Source organism: Vicugna pacos, unplaced genomic scaffold (genome assembly GCF_048564905.1).
Source record: "Vicugna pacos unplaced genomic scaffold, VicPac4 scaffold_20, whole genome shotgun sequence".
Classification (NCBI taxonomy): Eukaryota; Metazoa; Chordata; class Mammalia; order Artiodactyla; family Camelidae; genus Vicugna; species Vicugna pacos.
In genome coordinates, this window is record NW_027328741.1 from 9,919,538 (window position 1) to 9,939,735 (window position 20,198).

Sequence of the window (20,198 nt, forward strand, 5' to 3'; positions counted from 1 at the left end):
TCAGAGTTATAAATTATTAGGAAAGTCATAAACCAAAAATGAGACAATACCTCACACAAGTCAGAAGGCTCTCATTAATAAGAAAACTAATAGATGTCAGTGAGATTGTGGGGAAAATGAAACACCGTGGACACTGTTGATAGGAATGCAAAGTATTGATTCCATTGCATATAAACATCAAATTTTCTTCATACATTTTTCTGTCAAGGGATGTTGTGTTTGTAGGACCCTGTCTGAATGCTCTAGAGAATAAGCCCATGGGCTGAATTGACAAACAAGCTCTGAGGAATGTCACATATCCAGGCTGGATAAGAAATGGCCTACTCAATGTATCAAGTATGGATGGATGGAGAGCCTATGCTGAGTAAGATCCTCAGAGGACGACAACCTTAGACATGCACAGCCAGCTGGATAAGAGATGGCCTACTTAATGTAGTTCCGTGATGAACTTTAAAACAATCCTTGATCATCTAACATTCTGTGATTACTGTGGGAGCATGGGGACATAAATAGCTTAAGATTATTAACATAGTTGTAACTTAGATGATATGTGAGGCATTGTGCATGTGCCATATATACCCGTTTTCTAAGAATCAATAAACAGAGAACTGCTCCACTTCTGTCCACACAGTGTTTGTGTGTATATGATATCGTGCTACTGACTGTTAATTTAATTTGTTAGGATTATGTTAAAAGGATGTTGCATTATATACAATGCTCTTTCTGCACCTATTGAGATGATTATGTGAGTTTTATTTCTCATTCTATTAGTGTGGCATGTCACCTTTATTGATTTGAATATTTTGAAGTATCCTTAAACACAGGGAAAAATCCCTTTACTCATGTATGTGTATGATACATTAAATGTGTTGTTGAATTCATTTTGCTTGTATTTTGCTGAGAAATTTGGCACATACATCAGGAATAATATTCTATATTTTGCATATAATGTCCTTTATAGCATTGTTATGCAAATAAAGCTGGCATCATAAAACAAGTTTGGATACTTTCACACCCTTCAAATTCTTGGATGGTTTGGGGAAGAATTGTTGAGAAATTTTCTTCAAATGTATCACAGAATTCACCAGTGAAGTCATCTTGTAAATATTTTCTGGTTTGGGAGGTTTGGATTACTTATTTACTCATACACATTTTTGCTCTATTTAACTTTCTAATTTCTTCTTGATTCAGTATTGGAAGACATATGTTTCTGGGAATTTGTCTTTTGTTCTAGGTCATTCAAATTGTTGGCTTGTGGTAATTTCTTATGATGCTATGCATCTCTACATCAGTTGTAATATCTTCTCTTTTATTTATAATTTCATTTGAGTCTTTATTTTATTCACCAAACTATAAGTTTGTCCACATTATGTTTAAAACAAACAGACTTAGGAATTTTTTCTATCTTTTCAAATGTTTCTCTTGTTATTAGCCTTAATCTCATTCATTCAATTTTCATCTTTATTCTTTCTGTTTTCTCCTAGATTCTTGATGTTTAAAGTTAAGTAGTGTGAATATTTGTATTTCTATTATAATTAAATATTATTTATTTATTTATTTATTTATTTATTTATTTATTTATTTACTTTCTTTCTTACTTTCTGATTTACTTATTTATTCATTTATTTATCATTGAATTACTGCCATTTACAATGTGTCAAACTGTGGTGTATAGCACAGTGTAAAACTTCATGCGTATACTTGAGTGCCTATTAAAGTTAACTTCACAATATTTAACATACTGCCATGTGTCATACAAAAGAAATTTTGAAAATATCTATTTTTATATATAGCAGAAAACATTTATAAATCTACAGCTCCCAAATATATCCTCTACTATCCCATTTCAGAAGTAACCATAAGATTATTAATTAGATCTGCAAGTGTGTTTCAGTTTTGTAGATGAAATCATAGTGTTCTCATTCAAAACTTTTTTTAAGGTTCTACATATATCATGTCATGTATTATTTTTCTTTCTCTTTCTGGCTTACTTCAATTAGAATGACACTTATTGGGGACATTCATTTTGCTGCAAATATCATTGTTTTATCATTTTTTATGGCACAATATTTTTCCATTGCATAAATATGGCATAAATCCTGTATACTGTTATCTATTGTTGGACAATTAGGGTGCTTCCATGTCGTGGCTGTTGTATATAGCACTGCTAAGAACATTGGGGTGCAGATGACATTTTGAATTAGGGTTCTCTTTGATATATACCCAGAAGTGAGATTGCTGGATCATATGTTAAGTCTATTTTTATTCTTTTGAGGAATCCCCATCCTGTTTTCCACAGTTACTGCACCAAACTACATTCCTAACAACAGTGTAGGAGGTTTCCCTTTATCCACAGCTTCCCAAGCATTTATTGTCTGTGGACTTTTGAATGATGGCCATTGTGAATATTGTGAGGTGATACTTCATTATAGTTTTGAATTGCGCTTCTCTGATATTTATTGTGAACAATTTTTTTTTTCATATATCTGTGTGGCATTTGTATGTCTCTAACGGAGAATAGCTTGTTTAGGGCTTCTGCCCATTTTCAAATTGGGTTTCTTGTTTTTTTTTATGTATTATTATTAGTTTGTATGAACTCTTTATATTTTGGAAATTTAGCCTTTGTCAGTTGCATCAATTCTAAATATTTTCTTTAATTCTGTAGGTTGTCATTTTGCTTTGTTTATGGTTCCCTTTGCTGTGCAAAAGCTTATAAGTTTAATTAGGTTCTATTTATTAATTTTGCTCTTACATCCATTACCTGGGTAGGCTGTTCTAGGGGATCATTGCTGCGATTTGTCTCAGAGTGTTTTGCATATATTTTCTTCTAGGAGATTTACTTTGTTTTCTCTTACATTTAAGTCTTCAAGTCATTTTGAGTTTATTCTTGTGTATGGAGTGAAGGATTGTTCTAACTCCATTGCTCTGCATGCCGCTATCCAGCTTTCCCAACATCAGTTGGTGAAGAGATGGTCTTTTGTCTGTCATATTCTTGGCTACTCTGTCAAAGATTAATTCAACATAGACCTGTAGATTTATTCCTAGGCCCTCTATTCTGTTCCATTGGACCATATGCCTGTTTCTGTACGTGTATCATGACATTTTCATTATTGTAGCTCTGCAATAGTTTATGGAGACCAGGCAGGTTATTCCTCCAGCCTCTTAATTTGTCTTCAATATTCTTTTGGAAATTATGGATCTTCATTGTATCTATATAAATCTTATGATCATTTGTTTCAGTCCTAAAAAGAAATGTTATGAATAATTTGATAGGAACTCAGATTTAATCTGTGGATTGCCTTGGGTAGTATGGCCATTTTAACAATATTATTTCTTCCATTACGAGACCATTGGGGATCTTTTCAATTCTTCAAATCTTTCTTGATTTCCTCAATCAGTGTTTTCTTTTTCTCCATGTATAAGTCATTCACCAACTTAGTCAGAGTTATTCTTAAGCATTTTAAAATTTTGGGTGCAGTTATAAAAGGGGTGGTTTCTATAATTTCTTTTCCCCTTGATTCAATGTTAGTGTAAAGAAATGTAATTGGTTTTTGTACATTAATCTGGCTACCTTGCCCAGTTCCTTTTTAGCCTAAGTATATTTTTGTGAAGCTTTTACAGTTTTCTATATATAGTGTCATGTTTGCATATTGTGACAATTTTACCTTTTCTTTTCCAGTCTGAATACTTTTATTCCTTTTTCTTACCTGATCGTTGCGGCTAGTAATTCCAAGACTATATAGAATTGTAATTGTGAGAACGGGCATCCTTGTCTTCTCTCAGGTTTTTGTGGGAAGATTTCCAGTTTTTCACCATTGAGTATTATGCTGTCTATATGTTTGTTGTAAATAGCTTTCATTATGTTGAGATATGGTTGTACTCTGCCTACTGTGATAAGAACTTTTATTGCAAATAGGTGTTAAATTTTATCAAATGTTTTTTCTGCATCTACTGAGATGATCATATCGTTTTTGTCTTCTCTTTTGTTGATACGGTGTATCACAGTTGATAGATCGATTTGCATATGTTCAACCATCCGTGTGTTCCTGGGATGAACCTAACTTGTCCATGGTTCATGATCTTTTTTTACATGCTTTTGAATTCGGTTTGTTAATAATTTCTCAAGGACTTTTACTTCTTTGTTTATCAAAGATATTGGCCTATAGATTTCTTTTTGGGGTAGTGTGTTATTGTGGTTTTGGTATCAGGTTGATGTTGACCTTATGGTGTGACTTTGGGAGTACTCTCTCCATATCAATCTTTTGGAAAAGTTTGAGGAGGACTGGTATGGATTTTTCTTTGTATGTTTGGTCAAATTCCCCAGTGAAGCTATTTGGTTTTGAAATTTTTTTGCAGAGGTTTTTTATTTTATTGATGATTCTATTCCATTTCTTGTGATCTGTCTGTTCAAATGGCTAATTTCTCCTTGATGCAATATTGGTGGGCTGAATGTTTCCAAAAACTTCTCCATTTCCTCCTGGTTATCCAGTTTGTTTCCATACAGTTACTCATGGTATTCCCTTATGATATTTGGTAAATTTCTTGTACTCTTTGTAGTTTCTCCATTTTCATTTCTAATATTATTTGTGTTTTCACTTCTTGTTGGTGAGCCTGTCCAGAGATTTGTCAATTTTGTTTACTATTTCAAAAAAGAGATTGATTAATTTTTTTCTTTTTTTAATCTCTATTTTAATTATTTCTCCCTTGATCTTTATTTTTTCCCTCTTTCTGTGGACTTTTGGTTTTGTTCGCACTTCTTTTCTTTATTAGTTTACATTGAATGTTAGATTATATTTTGAAATTGTTCTTCTACTTTGAGGAGGGCCTTGTCACTATGAACTTCCCTCTTAAGCCTGCTTTAACAGTATTCCATAGACTTTGTGTAGTGTTTTGTCATATTTCTCAAGATATTTTTTAATTTCTTCTTTTACTTCATCACCTCCACCCCTTGTTTTAGTACCATATTTTTTAATCTGGATGCTGTCTTTTTTTCTCCCAGTTTTTCTGTGATTGTTTTCTAGTTTCATGGTATTATACTCAGAAAAGATGCTTAAAATAATTTTTATCTTCTTAAATTTTTTGAGGCTTCTTCTGTGCCTGATTACATAACCTTTCATAGAAAACATACCTTGTGCACAGGAAAAGAATTTATATTCTGTTTTGGGAATAAACACTCTTTTGAATATATCAAGCATCTCCAATTATTTTATAATGTACTTTAGTATCTTTGTTCCCTTATTAATTTTCTGTGTGAAAGACCAGTCCAGTGATGGTAATGGGAAATTATAGTCTCCTACTTTGATTGTGTTCCCAGGGATTTCTCTTTTTTTATCTATTAGTGTTTGCTTTATATATTAAAGTGCTCCTATATTGAGGGCATATATCTTAATGAGTATAATACCCTCATTTTGATTTGCTTCTTTAATCATTTTATCATGTCCGCATTTATCTTTTTCTTTGGCCTTTTGTGTAAAGTCTCTTTGAGTGAAGTCTATACTGCTAGTCCTGCTTTATTGTCATGTGCATTTGCATGGAATATATTTTTCCACCTTCTGACTTTCAATTGATGCGTGTTCCTCTTACTAAAGTCGGTCTCTTCTATGCTTCATAATATACGTTCTTGTTATTTTATTCCATCTTATAATATATATCTTTTGATTATATTGATAAGTCATTAACATTTGCGATAATTATTGTTAGATTAGTGTTTATTTCCATATTGAACTTCATTCTCCAGTTGATTTGGTATATTCTTTTTGTTCATTTATTTTTGTTTTTGTGGCTTGATAAGTTTTCTTTTATTATCTTGGTTTCTTTTTGGCTTTGTGACTTCATTGTATGCTTTTGACTTATGGTTACTTTGTTTTGTATGTATATTGACCCGTACTATATTTATTTATTTTATCTGATAAGAATACAAACTCAAACCCATCCTAAAGAGAACAGAAACAAGAGGAAAACACTCTGTATTTTCCTGCTTCACTCTGTGACTCTTAAAAATTTTGATGTCCTCTAATACAACATCATATTTATTCTGTTGTAAGTCAATGTAGATATTGCCTTTCTAATTATGCCTTTCTCTTTTCTATAGCATCCTGCTTCTGTTTATTTAGAGTAGATCTTTCTATATTTCATCTTCTCTTGCTAAATTCTTAAGTATTTACTTGTGTGGAAGTTATTTATCTCTCCTACTCTTCTAAAATTTAGCCTTGTTTGATAAAGTATCTTAGATTACAGCTTTCTTTCCTTCAGGACTTTGAATATGTCTTGCCACTGCCTTCTGCCTGCTGTATTTGTGTAGGAATCGAGTTTATGTGTATAATGTATATAATAATATATATATGTAAAGAACACATACAAATGTAGTTAACAAATATGGTGAAAACCTATACATTAAAAAACAGGAAACATTGATAAAGGAAATAAAAACTGATCCAAAGAAATTAAATGATCTCTTACATTGAAGATGTGAAACAATGTGTTTGAAACAACCATACTACACAAAGGAATCTACATTTAGTGTGATTCATGTGAAAATACCCATGAAATTTTTCCAATAAATAGAACAAATAATTTTAAAATGTGTATGTAGCCACAAAGAGCATGAGTTGCCAAAATAATCTTGAAAAGGGGTATTAAATGTAATTGTGTAAAATTCTCTGGTGTTAAGCAGTCCTACAAAGCTTTACTAATTAAAACAACATGATACTAGCTCAAAAACAGACACCAATCAATGGAAGAGAATAGAGCAACCAGATATAATTCCTCACACATATGATCAATTAACCCATGAAAAAGGAAGCAAGAGTATAAAATTAAGAAAAGACATTCACCTCAATAATTACTGCTGGGGAGATTGAAAATGTAAAATATAGATTAGTTTATTTCCTCACATTGTTTACAATCCGTGAGCTCAGAATATCTTTCTATTTATTTCATTTACTTATATTTCTTGCACCTGTAAAACATAGATCTATGTTTAGAACTTAAATTTCACTTATCAAATTTATTCCTATTGTATTCTATTTGGTATAAATTTACACACAATAGTTTTCATAATTTTTATTTCTGATAATGTGTTGTTATTATACAAAAATGCAATGGATATTTGTATATTGATTTTGTATTCTGCAAGCTTACTAAGTTTGTTCATTAATTGTAACAGCCACTGCAGGAGTCTATGGAGTTTTCTATCTATGCCTAATTATGTCATCTGTAAAAACTTCACTACTTTATTACAAGTTGGATGAATTTTATATTTTTTCTTGACTAGTTGTTCTGGCTAGGACTTCTAGTAGTGTAATTTAGGACTTGTGAAAATGAGCTACTTTTTCTTATTACTGGACCAGAGGAAAACCTTCCTGTATGTTAACATTGAGCTTGATGTAAGCCATGGATTTTTCCTATATGGCTTTTATTATGTTTTGTTACATTCTATCTAGAGCGAATTTAAGAATATTTTAATATTAAAGTTAAGATCAGAACTGTCAATAATTTTCCTACATATTTTGAGATTGTTATTTTTGAATTCTTTGTGTTTTAAAGGGATGTTATCTCATATATTCATTTGTATATGTTAAATAATATTTATGAATCAGAACTAAGTCCAACTTAACTATAGTTTATAATACTTAAAATATGCCATGATTTCAGGTTGCTAATATTTATTTAAAATGGAAATTACAGATACTGAAGGAAAAATTTACATTGTAGTTTGAGGGTACATTTATATATTTAAAAATTTTATATCTTATTTTGAATTTGGCTTATGTTTAATGGATTTTATTTCTAAATAAATAATATAACTTTTGGTTGAACTGGATTTACTGCCATTTACTGATACAGAACATAGCTATTATTTACAATTAGTACACAAGACACTTGCCTTAAAATGCCATATTATACTAACAATGCCAACTGTTTCAGGACTGAGAAATGTATTGTTTCCTAAAATGCATTACCTGGTCTTTTCCACCCCAACTGACATAAACTGTTATATCTTTGTTTTTTGAATGATTGTTTGTTTGCCCCTTAATGGAGGCACTGCTTATTGAACCCAGGATCTTGTGCATAAGTGTATTTATCAACATAATTTTGGAACATTTAACAGAAGCCCTAAGAGTATGGATTAGAAAGATGACAAGAAAATTTATTACTTCTAGGGACTGAAAAACCTCTGAGTGAAAGAATGGCAAAAATAAACATTTGTAAATATACAATAAGATTGTCTCTTTTGCAATTTTAATGTAGAATATTAAATTACATTAGTTTCAATTATAGCACTGAATTACAATTTAAAACAAAAATTCCCCCTTTCTGATTTCTTAAATTTGATTGATTACTTTACTCTAATTTTATTTCATAAATATTAACAATTTATTTATAAACATACCAAATAAACTGATATTTATTCTACTCATATTTAGAATATAGTGCTAGTTATTGTAAAGTACACAGATAAATACCAACTTCCATTTCCAAATCAAATTATGTATCACTTTAATTACAAATGATGATGAAATAGTTATACCTAATCTGTACAGGTTTTATACAAATTTCACTTTAAATTCCTAAACTTTAAAATTATTTTATATATTTTCTGCAGTATTTATACTCTGTTCACTAATCCATCATAAATTTGTGTACAAAAGGATGGAGTTTGGTTTTATTTAAAAGACCCCAAAATTAAATTCTTTAAAAATATTTTGTGCAGATAATATTTGCAGATCACACTATAAAAATAAGCATCCTATATGTTTCATTTTTACTGGATAAATGAGAACTAAACACTGGCTAAATGGTACACTTGGGTTGCTAGGAGACCAGTCGTTCTGTGATGTGACATATACTCAGATCGAGAATGACTGTGATGGCCTAGCAGTTTATCTGTGCAGTCCTGCCAAAGCACCATTTGAAGCTGCAGTGCTCAAAATCATGCAGATTAGAATAGTAGCTGTAGAAAAATTTATATGAAGTGGCACATGTTTCTTCAGAAAATCAAGATGTGTCTCGTAAAGATGGACCTACTGGTTCAGGAAACTCTGGTAGAACTCTATTGTGTGATCAAACATTCTCTGGGGACTTGGACTTGAGGTCTATGATTGAAGAAAATGCTTTTCACACTTTGTCTGAAGGATCCTTAATTAAAAGGCCATGTTACACACATTGTGTCTCTGAACCAGAGAAAGATAATGAGTTTCGTTCTCTGACATTCCCAAGAAAACTCTGGAAAATGGCAGGGAGTGACCAGTTTAAATCCATCTGTTGGGATGATAATGGAACTTCCATAGTGATTGATGAAGATGTCTTTAAGAAGGAAATTTTGGAAAGATAGTCCCTCTCAGAATATTTGAAACTAGAAGCATGAAAAGGTTACTTAGACAGCTTAATCTTTATGGGTTTAGGAAAGTGCAGCAGAATTTTCAAAGATCTGCATTTCTACCAGACTTACTGGCAGAAGAAAAAGAAGTCTCTTTTTTAAGCAAGGTATTCAGAAACTTTGGTTACCACTTGGTAACTTATATATAAAATTTTATTTTGTACATCAATCTATGGTAATATAAATGTAAAGCTAGATTTTGAAAACTGTATAAAACTACTACGGTTAAAATCCTTTATTTTTTCTAAAAAATAAGGACAGTGTATAAACTATACTGATTATAAGAAACTTTGATGGCAACTATGAATCTTACCAGAAATCTAAATAAAAGTATTTAAGCTGCTTTTAAAAAGTGGCATTCACCATTACTGCAAATGCTAACTTCTTATATTTGATGACTATACTATATAAATGTGTATTTTCGAAACAAGGAAATTCAAAATGTCGTCAGCAATGTTCATATTTTGATGATATTATCTTTGCATAGTAAACGTGAAGTCTGAGGTTTTATAGGTTAGGCTTATTATAGTGTTGTATTTTGGTTTAAATTATTACTAAAATCTTTCAACTTTGGTTGTAGCTGCAGTTCTATCATAACCCAAATGTTAAACGAGGCTGTCCCCAGCTTTTAGTGAGAATAAAAAGAAGAGTGGTATTAAAACTGCCTCTCTGTTACCTTCATTGGATGAAGATTTCAACAAGAAGCTCTATAATGCAGTGGGTAATTTGGATAATAATAATTCTTTTTTTGTGGGTTACAGTAGTGGAGAAAGTGCATTTTTACCTTCTGTAAATTTAAACATGCCACTAATAAGAAAGCCCTCTACTAGCCACATAATTGGTGATACAACTATCCCGATCAGAGGTGATTTTTCTCCTCCATCATAAATGTCAGTTAGACAACCAGAAAATATTACAGTGGATCAATGTGCTATTTTAAGTCAGTTGACCACTCTCCACGGGCACTCTCAAAGCAGCAGCATTGAAGCAAATGGCCGTGTTGTGAACTTCATTACAACTACAACATGTATTTCTCAGTACAGCAACTTGTCTCCCTTGCAGAGGAATTATTTTGGACAGATGGTGGAGACTTCTATTTTTCCAAATAGATATCTCAACATATCTGCCAATGAAGGTCGTTTTTCTAAACTTCAACCAGGGATCAACCCACGGTCTCCAGCGCCAGTGATAGCTGATGCATCAGCTATCTCTCTTTCAAGGCCAACTCATCAGATATCTTCAGTTTATGAAAGTCATCCTAATCAAAACTGATCTACCAGAGGACTACCAGATTATGCAGGATAACAAGATTAAAATTGATGTCGGCAAATGTCGACAAATATCTCCAATTTTCTTATTTGAACAATAAACATAGATGTGTACCTGTATTTACCTATTTTTATTTTAATTGAGTTAAGAGTTAAATGGGAGACTAAATTAACATTTAAACAAAAAATATATTTGTTTGATATGATCATTTGATAGAACAATATGGGAGTTAATATAAATAATGCTTTGTAAGGAATAAGAGAAAATGGAAGAATTTGGGGAAAGACTAAAACATGAAGAGACGGAAAAGTACTTAGTGGTTTCTGGTTCATCCTGGAAAGTATTCAAAGTGTTAAGTTAGGATAGGTTGGAACAAGAGTTAAAGGCACGAACCGGCCCAGGGGTAATGGTCTCTACTATATCATTCCTAGTATAATAACAGTCCCATGATGTAGTCTCAGAAGGCACATTCAGCATGTGGTAGAATTTAAGAAGTAATTTTATCTATGGTGTTCTTTGTGCTGTTCTCAAAGCATTACAATTGGTGCTTTCATTTCCTGCCCTCAAGAGTCTACACTATATTTTCTAGTCGATACTTTATGTTGCTTTTATGTTCCAGCCAAAGACAAGCTTACGTCCTCAGGGTGGCACTTAATGCCTTTCCAACTCTAAGCACACAAACTCAACTTAGTTTAGTCATTTCTTTATAAATCTGGCATCTGACTACCTTGGCATGTCTTTATATTTCTCTGTATCTGGAGATACATCCAGGCAAATTCTGGTCAACTGTGTTAGATGAAACCTCACCAATTTTGCTCCAGCTCATCCTTGGATTTTGGGTGTCCTCCTTTTTCAAACTTAGACTTTCCCAGTCTCAGCACAGATACCACCTCATCCAGATGTTTTTGGTCTATCCCCCTTTCCTTGTCTAACTTGGATACCAGCACAGTAAGCACAGCACATGCCACAGGATGCATTTTAGTATTTATTGAAAGAAAAATGCTTGTTGACTTTAAGCAAAATCTACTTTCCTGTAACAACAAAACTCTCATGGTTTTCAAACTATTTCGTTATTGTCTTTACTCTTCACAACAAACTAGCTCTTTTCATATCCCATGGACTAGCCACTCAAGACAGTAATTGGAGGTAGGTACAGAAGACAAAGTATTATTTTCTACTTAATTCACGCCTCCAGAGGCCTAAAGCATTTCATTCCCATTTGCTGGATTTTTTTTCTGACACTTCATCCCCCACCCACCCCAAAATAGCTGATTCTCTTCCCCATACTAATAACTATACTGCCTTATTATTAATTTACTTATTAGAATCAGAGCCTTGACCATAGGAGAGAGTGATATTGCAAATATTTGATGTAGGTTTATGCACACTACATAACTTCTGCCCCTTCTAACCTTCACACAGGAAGTATCAAAGAGGTAATAGCCCCTTGGTTGGGGTGGTCATATACAGTAACCAAACTGCAATCTAAATTGTGTGGACTAGAAGGAGGTGAGGGTGGTTGAATTAAAAATTTGTCCAACTGCATGAGTAACAATTTTCTGCAGATATTAGGAAATATAAAATATTCATGGAAGACTTTGACTATTTCCCATTATTTTAAAATAAAAGGTGAAGCATTTACAGAATGTGAAATGCCCTGAAATGCTGGAAAAATTGTAGGCAAGGTCAGGGTTTCTAAGGCTTCTGCTCATAATCATGCAGCCAGTGTCAGCTGATAAGCCTGGAATGGCAAAATTGAGTCCTGAAATATGTCACCTGTTGTGAAGAGAGTCTTTGATAATCTGGAGAAAGAGCAAATGCGCCAGGGTAATCTTTTGCATATCCCACAAATATGACCATTACCAAGAGAAGAAAAGAGCCCACTTGCAGTAGGAGATCTGTGTCTGAACAACAGTGGTTTTTCCTACAACAGAAACATCAAGCTTTAAACTTGTCAGCTGAATTATGATGGTGACTATATTGTTGCTTATATTAGCAGTCTGGGGTTGAGATCGGCTGCTTCAGCAGCTAATTTCCAGCTCCCTTATCAGACACTGGGTCTTACCGTGATCATCTTAACAAGGTTCTATACTGATTAGTCAAAAGCTTCAGTTTACTTTTAAAATCAGAAATCCTAAAGAAGAATATTGTTGGTTACTCCATCTCTAATTTTCTACCTGGGAAACCTCGACTATTGGCAAAAGTACAAAAGTTGGCTGGTGATTTGAATACTATTCTCTGAGCTCTGCCCACAGAACTCTTCCCACTAACTACTATAAATCTGTCTACAACTGTTTGTGTGTATGCAAATGCATTGTCAAGCAGTAACTAAGTTTGTCTTAGTTGGGTCATCAGTGAATTCTTCTTATACATCTGGCAGTATCTCTCTGAGTTAAGAGTTTCATTGAGCCACCAAATTTTCTTCTGATCAGGGAGAGGTAGATTATATTTCACCCAGTATACTAATTGTTAACTTTTCATTGAACCCCGAGCTGATGCTAGGGCCAAGCCACTGAACCCTTGAATTGGACTGAGGCATATTCATTCTCCAGTCCCTAGAGCCCAGCAAAGGACTGTGTCTCCTTTTTAATTTAAGCCTATGTCTAATTTCTTTTTCCTTCTAATTCTCATTGTTGACACAATTTATCTTGGCTTTGATCACCCCTTGACAAATTTATAGAGACTGAACCACTGACTTATTCCCGTTCACCTAGAAATTGCAAAAACATTTCTTTCCTTGGACTACCTGGAATAAAGTGAGAATAGTCATCATTTTGAAAGCAGTCCTCAGTACTAATAATGCAGAACCTTTACACTTCTTTGCCTAGCATTTGAGCAAGAATGTTTGTTGTGGATCTCAGGGATTATCCTCACATCCCCTAATGCAACCATGAGAAAACACCACATTGTTATGCAAAATAAAGTCTTTATCAATATTGCATTCCCATTGCAAAACAGTTAAGAATTGTAGGAGTTCTGAGATTTTACCATGCTGAGATTTTTAACAACCTAACATGTCATTTCTTACAGAATCTGTTTTGGAGTTGAGACCATTGGTCAGAGACAGTGAACTTTATCACTCACAGCAAGAGCAGCCAGTTTTAAATTTGTATCCATTCCCTAATCTCAGATGAATACACAGAGTGAAATTTTGATGCCTACAGAAGCAGTGGGCTGTTAACATGAAGAAAGTTAAAGGCATGGTAAAGCACTAATTTTATTAGTATCTTTATGTATTATTTATTGGAATCACTCTATTAATATCTTTACCTAGGTTAAGTATATCATGGTTCAAGTTTACTTGCTGCAGAAACAATCATGAGAAATGACTTGGGAATAAGTGAATATTGACTTTCCATATTTCCTTCCACTTTTATTGAGATATAATTGGCATAAAACATTGTATAAGTTTAGGTGCACAGGAAACTGATTTGATATACAAGTATCATTAAATAAATATCATAACAACTTTACGGAGAATTCATTATCTCATTTAGATACAATATTAAAGAGATACAATTTGCCTTTTGGTTGTGATGAGAAAACTTAGGGTCTACTCCCTTAAGAACATTCATATATAACATAAAGCAGTATTAATTTTAATTTTCATGTTACTATGGGGCATCCCTAGGACACATTTATTTTACGGCTGGTGGTTTGTAGCTTTTAAGTGCATTAAACAAATCGTCCTTTCCCAACCCCTGCCTCTGTTAACTACAAATCTAATATTTTTCTATAAGTGTGTTTGTTTTTGAAATGTACTTTAATCCATAAACTGTGTTAGTTCCTCTTACACAACGTACTGTTTGATATTTTTAGTACATTTCAACCTGATCTCCAGAATATATCTAGTTATTATATGTTGCTATTTAAAGATATTTCATAGTTATTTACTATTCCCAATACAGCACATTTCTTGCCCCTGACTCATTTAATTTGCAAGTGGAAAATTTTCTCTCTTAATTGTCAAATATTTCTTTTTCCTCATACAATTACCCTCCTTCTTCTGAACAAGCTGTTACTTTTATACCTATATCTCATTTTGTGTTGTGTTATGCTCATTTCTTTTAAATTCCTAATATGAGTAAAATCATACAGCATTTGTCATTCTATTTGTGACTTTTTTCACTTAGCATATTACCCTCTTGGTCTAACTATTGTTTGCAAATGAAGAAGTTATTCTTTTTATAGCTGAGTAATAACCCATTGTATTTTTATCTGTTTGTGTACAGATAGATAGATAGATAGATAGATAGATAGATAGATAAATCTATAAAATATAAAAATAAAAAATATAGATGAGTAGATATATATACTATAAACACACATTTTCTTTATCCATCATCTATTGTTGAACAATTAACTTGCTTCTATATCCTCTCTATTGTAAATAATGCTGCAGTGAATATAGGTTTGAATTTATCTTTTCTAGTTTATGTTTTTATTTTCTTGGAATAAGTATCCAGATATGGAAATGTTGGATTATATTTCATTTTTAATTTTTAAATAAAACTGCATACTGTTTTCCAAAGTGGCAGCACAAATTTACATTCACTCCAGCAGTGCATCAGTGTTGTTTCACTTACATCGTCACCAACAATTATATTTGATATCTTTTTGATAATATTCATTCTGACAGGACTGACATACAATCTTTTTGTGTTTTAGGCTTGCATTTTTTTGATGGTTAGTGATGTTGATCGGTTTCATATGCCTGTTGATTACCTTTCACCCACTGTATATTCATTTTATTTGTAATGGGCTAAATGATCACAACTATCTGATTTCATTCTCAGGCATTCTTTGTGTTCAATTATTTTCTTTTTTCTGTGCCACTACCATATTATTTTTATTACTGAAGCTTTGAATTATAGTTTTAAATCAGGGAAAGTGATACCTCCTCTTTTTTCTTTGTCAAATATGTTTGTGTTTATTGTTTGTTTCCTTTTCATTTTTTTTTTAATAATTTCAATTCTTTTGTGTTTACATGTAAATTTTAGTATTATTTATTGTAAATTCTGAAAATGCCCATGGTATTTTTATAGGCAATGAATTTATTTAATGTATTTTCTTGGCTAGTACCATCATTTAAACAATAATTTTTTCCTCATCAATGAACACAGTATATCCTTTTGTCTGTTTGATTTATCTTCAATTTCTGTTATAAATATTTTATAGTTTTCTGTGTACAGGTCTTTTACCTCCTTGGTTAGATTTATTTCTAGTTTTTTTTTTTTTTTAATGCAACTGTAAATGAGACTATTCCTTCACTTTCTCTATCTGTTAGCTTGTTGTTAGTGTGCAGAAATGCAATATTTCTGTATGTTAATTTTACATTCTGAAATTTTACCAAATGCATTGATAAGTCCTAGTAGTTTTGAGGTGCCATCTATAGGATTTCTGTTTAAAGTATGTCCTGTGCAAACAGATACTTTTACCCCTATTCTTAATTAGCTATAATATATTTCCATTTATTTTGGATAGCTATGGCTAGAATTTCCAATACTATACTAAATAAAAGCGGTAAGAGTGTTCATTCTTGTCTTCTCCCTGCTCTTACAGGAGATGCTTTCAGCTTTAAATCTGTGAGTGTCATGTTAGCTGAGTTCTTGTCATATATGACCTTAACTGTGTTGTATGTTCCCTCATGTCCACTTTGAGGAGAAATATAATCTTAAATAGTTAATGAATTGTCAAAATATTTTATGACACTATTGATGCGACTATATAATTTTTATTCTTTAATTTCTTTCTGTGGTGTATCTTATTGATTAACTTGTAGGTAATGAATCACTTTTAATTTCTTACTGTGGTGTATCTTATTGATTAACTTGTAGGAAATGAATCACTTTTGTAGCCCTGGATTAAAATGGACTTAATGATAATATATAATCCTGTTAATGTATTTTTTGCTTTGCAAACATTTAGTGATGAGTTTTTCATCAATGTTTATCAGTAGTATTTAACCTGTAATTTTTTGAGGTATTTGTTCCAGTTTTAGTAGTAGTGTGATAAAGAAAGTTGGGGTAGGAAGCCTTTTCTCCACTGCAAATTTTTGGAATTCTTTGAGAAGAATAGGTGATAGCTCTTCTCAAAATGTTTGGCAGAATTCACCTGTGAAGATATCTAGGCCTGGAATTTTGTTTCATGGGAAATTTGTTTAATTACTTATTCAATTTCATTAGTGGTAGTCTGTTCATATTTTCTGTTGCTCATTCCTGTATCTTCTTATGATGCTTTGTATTTCTTTGATATAAACTGTAACTTCTCATTTATTTCTGAGCATATTAATCTGTACTCTTTTTTTCTCATGAGTCTGGTTAACGTTTATCTATTTTATTTATCTTTCAAAAGCCATTATTTAGTTTGATTGAATGTTTCTATTTTTAATCTTCATTTTAATTATTTATGTTCTGACCTTTCAGATTTCTTTTCTTCTACTAACAATTTATTTCTTATTTTGCTACATCTTTTGTTTGTAAGATTATATTATAAGAGAGAGATGTTTCTTATTTTTATAAGTGGGATTATTTTGCTATAAGTATCCCTATTAATTCTGCTTTTGCTAAACCCCATGGACGTTGTTTTTGTTGTCCTTTTTCTTTATATATATTTCCTTTGATTTTTACAGCAATCCACAGGTTGTTTAATATTGTATGATTTATCCTCCAAATTTTACTATTTTTCTTAAGTTTTTACTTTTAATAAATTTCTATTCTCACAAAATCCATATGTTTCTTCTCTAAACAAGGTGAAATCAATAAAATTTAAACAAAAATATGAAAGACCCAAATTTTCTAGAATTATCTTTGAAAAATAAACAAAGATGTGGGTATTATCCTCCCTGAATTTATAACGTACTACAAAGCTACAGTAATCAAAACATCAAAATATATCCCTGAAAGAGACACGTAGATCAATGGAACAAGTAAAGATTACAAAAATAATCCCACACGCATAAGGTCAATTAGTCTACAATGAAGGAGGCTAGAGTATACAATAGAAAAAAGGCAGTCTCTTCACCAAGTAGTTCTGGGAAAACTGGACAGTACATGTAAAAGGAAGATTTATGAGCACTTCCTTCCATAGAATACAAAATAAGATAAAAATGGAATAATTTCCTAAATGTAAAACCTGAAACTACAATTTCTGACCAAAAACATGAGGAGAACTGACTTTGAGTTAAATCATAGCAATATTAATTGGTGATCTGTCTCTTAATTAAAAAAAAAAGAAAAATTATCAATAATAGTTTTAAATTTATGTAGGAAAAATTAGATGTACTTCGGGATACAGGGATTCTACTTCTTGTATAAGTGTGAAGTGTGAAACCATTTGCAGAGCAAAGGAAACATTCTACAAGACATATGACAACACACAGAATAAATGGAAAAATTTCAGACAGTGAGATCAACAAGGTGTTAATATCCATAGTATATATGTAGCATATTAGAGTCAATATTTTAAAACACAGGCCCCAACTATAAACAGTTTAAGGATCTTCATGGAAAATTTTCAAAAACAGATATGTGGGTGATTTTCATTTACGTAAAGAGAAACATAACATTGCTACGCATTAGGAAATCTTAAATAAAAACCAGAATGAAATATAATCTCACAGCAAACAAAATGGCTATTAAAACAGTCTTCAAATGACAAACATTAATAAGAATGTTGATAAAAGGGAACCCAGGTGCATGTTGGTGGAAACATTAATTGATTCATCCACTAATATAAAAGTGTAAACAGTGCACAGAAAACTAGAAATAGTAGTATTATATGTTACAGCAATTCCAGTTTTTGACATAAATCTGTAAAAACATGAAAACATTGACTTTAAAGGATATATTACCCCCAATGTTCTTAACATCATCATTTAAAATAGCCTAGGATAAATACACAACTCAACTGCCCATCAACAGATGATTGGCTGAAGTAGATGTGAGATATAGATAACATAATAAATACTTAGTCATTGTCATATCAAAAAATAAAATTCTTTCGTTTGGAAAAATGTGACTGGAATCAGAGAGTGTTTTACATATGAAAATAAATCATACTGAGAAAAATACTCTAAGTTATCACTTATATGAGGAAACTAAAGATATAAGGGAAATAATCAAAAAGAAACAGGAACAGAATCACATATATATGTGTAGTGTACCAAGTAGTGTTTTCCTTTGGGGACAGACAAGAAGGATGGTGAAGACAGAAATGTGCAAGTTACCAGTTATAAATTAGAGAAGCAACAGTGTTATATTTACAGCACAGAGATATATTTTAATAATTTAAATGATTTTAAAGAGATTATAGGCATATATTTTAGTAAAATGTGCATGTATGTGGGAAAAACAATGAAGAAAATAACCCAGGAAACTCAGAATATTTTGTAGTACTATGACCTTAAGGGAGGTGATTTGTTCAATTTCTTTACTGTTCTTATAATGTCCTAATTAGAATTTAAGCTTTTAAATGAAAATGTATATTCTTTGAAAAAAGTGACATAAGTTTAAACTATTTTTATCTCTCCCCTTACAACTTCAGTTCACATCTCAACAAAAATGACTACATCACAAAACAATACTCCAGAACGCATGTGTAAAGCTGAAGTTTGGTGGGCTAAAACACATAAAGGAGGCTCAGCTGAGGGAAGAGCAATTTTGGTGCCTGTAACCAAGGCCTACTTACTAGGGTATCTGAGTCCACAGGCTCAGAGATCCCAGAAGAAACTGCATCTCAGTGGTTCACACAGCTTCGGCCTCCAACTGCACCAGTACTCATGGTCACAGGTAACTAGGAGGGAGCCACAATGGAGACAGAAATTCCATCCTTCAGACACTTAGACATTCATGACACTGTCCTAATTCCCCATTCACATTGGTGGAGACAAGTTACCTTGCAAAACCGGACATGGGAAAGGCACTTGCCTGATTCCAAATACCCACCTGTCTTTACACGTTTCCTCAATGTGTAAACTGAGTCTCAAGGGATATCAGATAAAAGAAAGGGTTCACTATACCAGTGACAACAGTGGCATTAACTACCAGAGAAGTCTAAGAAATGACAATGAAAGCATATCTTTATCCAGACAGTAGCAACTGGAAAATGACATTTTGAAATATTATCAGAGGAAGCTTAGGTAAGTACAACCAAAAATTGTGCAATATTGCAAACTACCAGAAAACAAAAGCAAGGGCTCCAACTCCAGAAGTGTTATTTAGTGTCATCAGAGCAATAATTTACCAAGATCATGACCAATCACTGTAACATTATAGTGCACGCACACACACAGTTACACAGCCACAGACACCAAAACAGACACAGACACACACGAATAAGCACACGCACACAGACACACAATGTCAACTGTGCAGAAAACAAACCAAAGTCATGGTATATTGCCATATAACTAATAGAGAATCCAAATAGGTGTCATAAAGAAACTCAATACAAAAAACAAAACTCAGATAGCAGTTTAGTGAGCTTAGGAATAAATCAAATGATGATAAGGAATACATTACCAAAGAGACTGAAACTAAAAAATAACCAA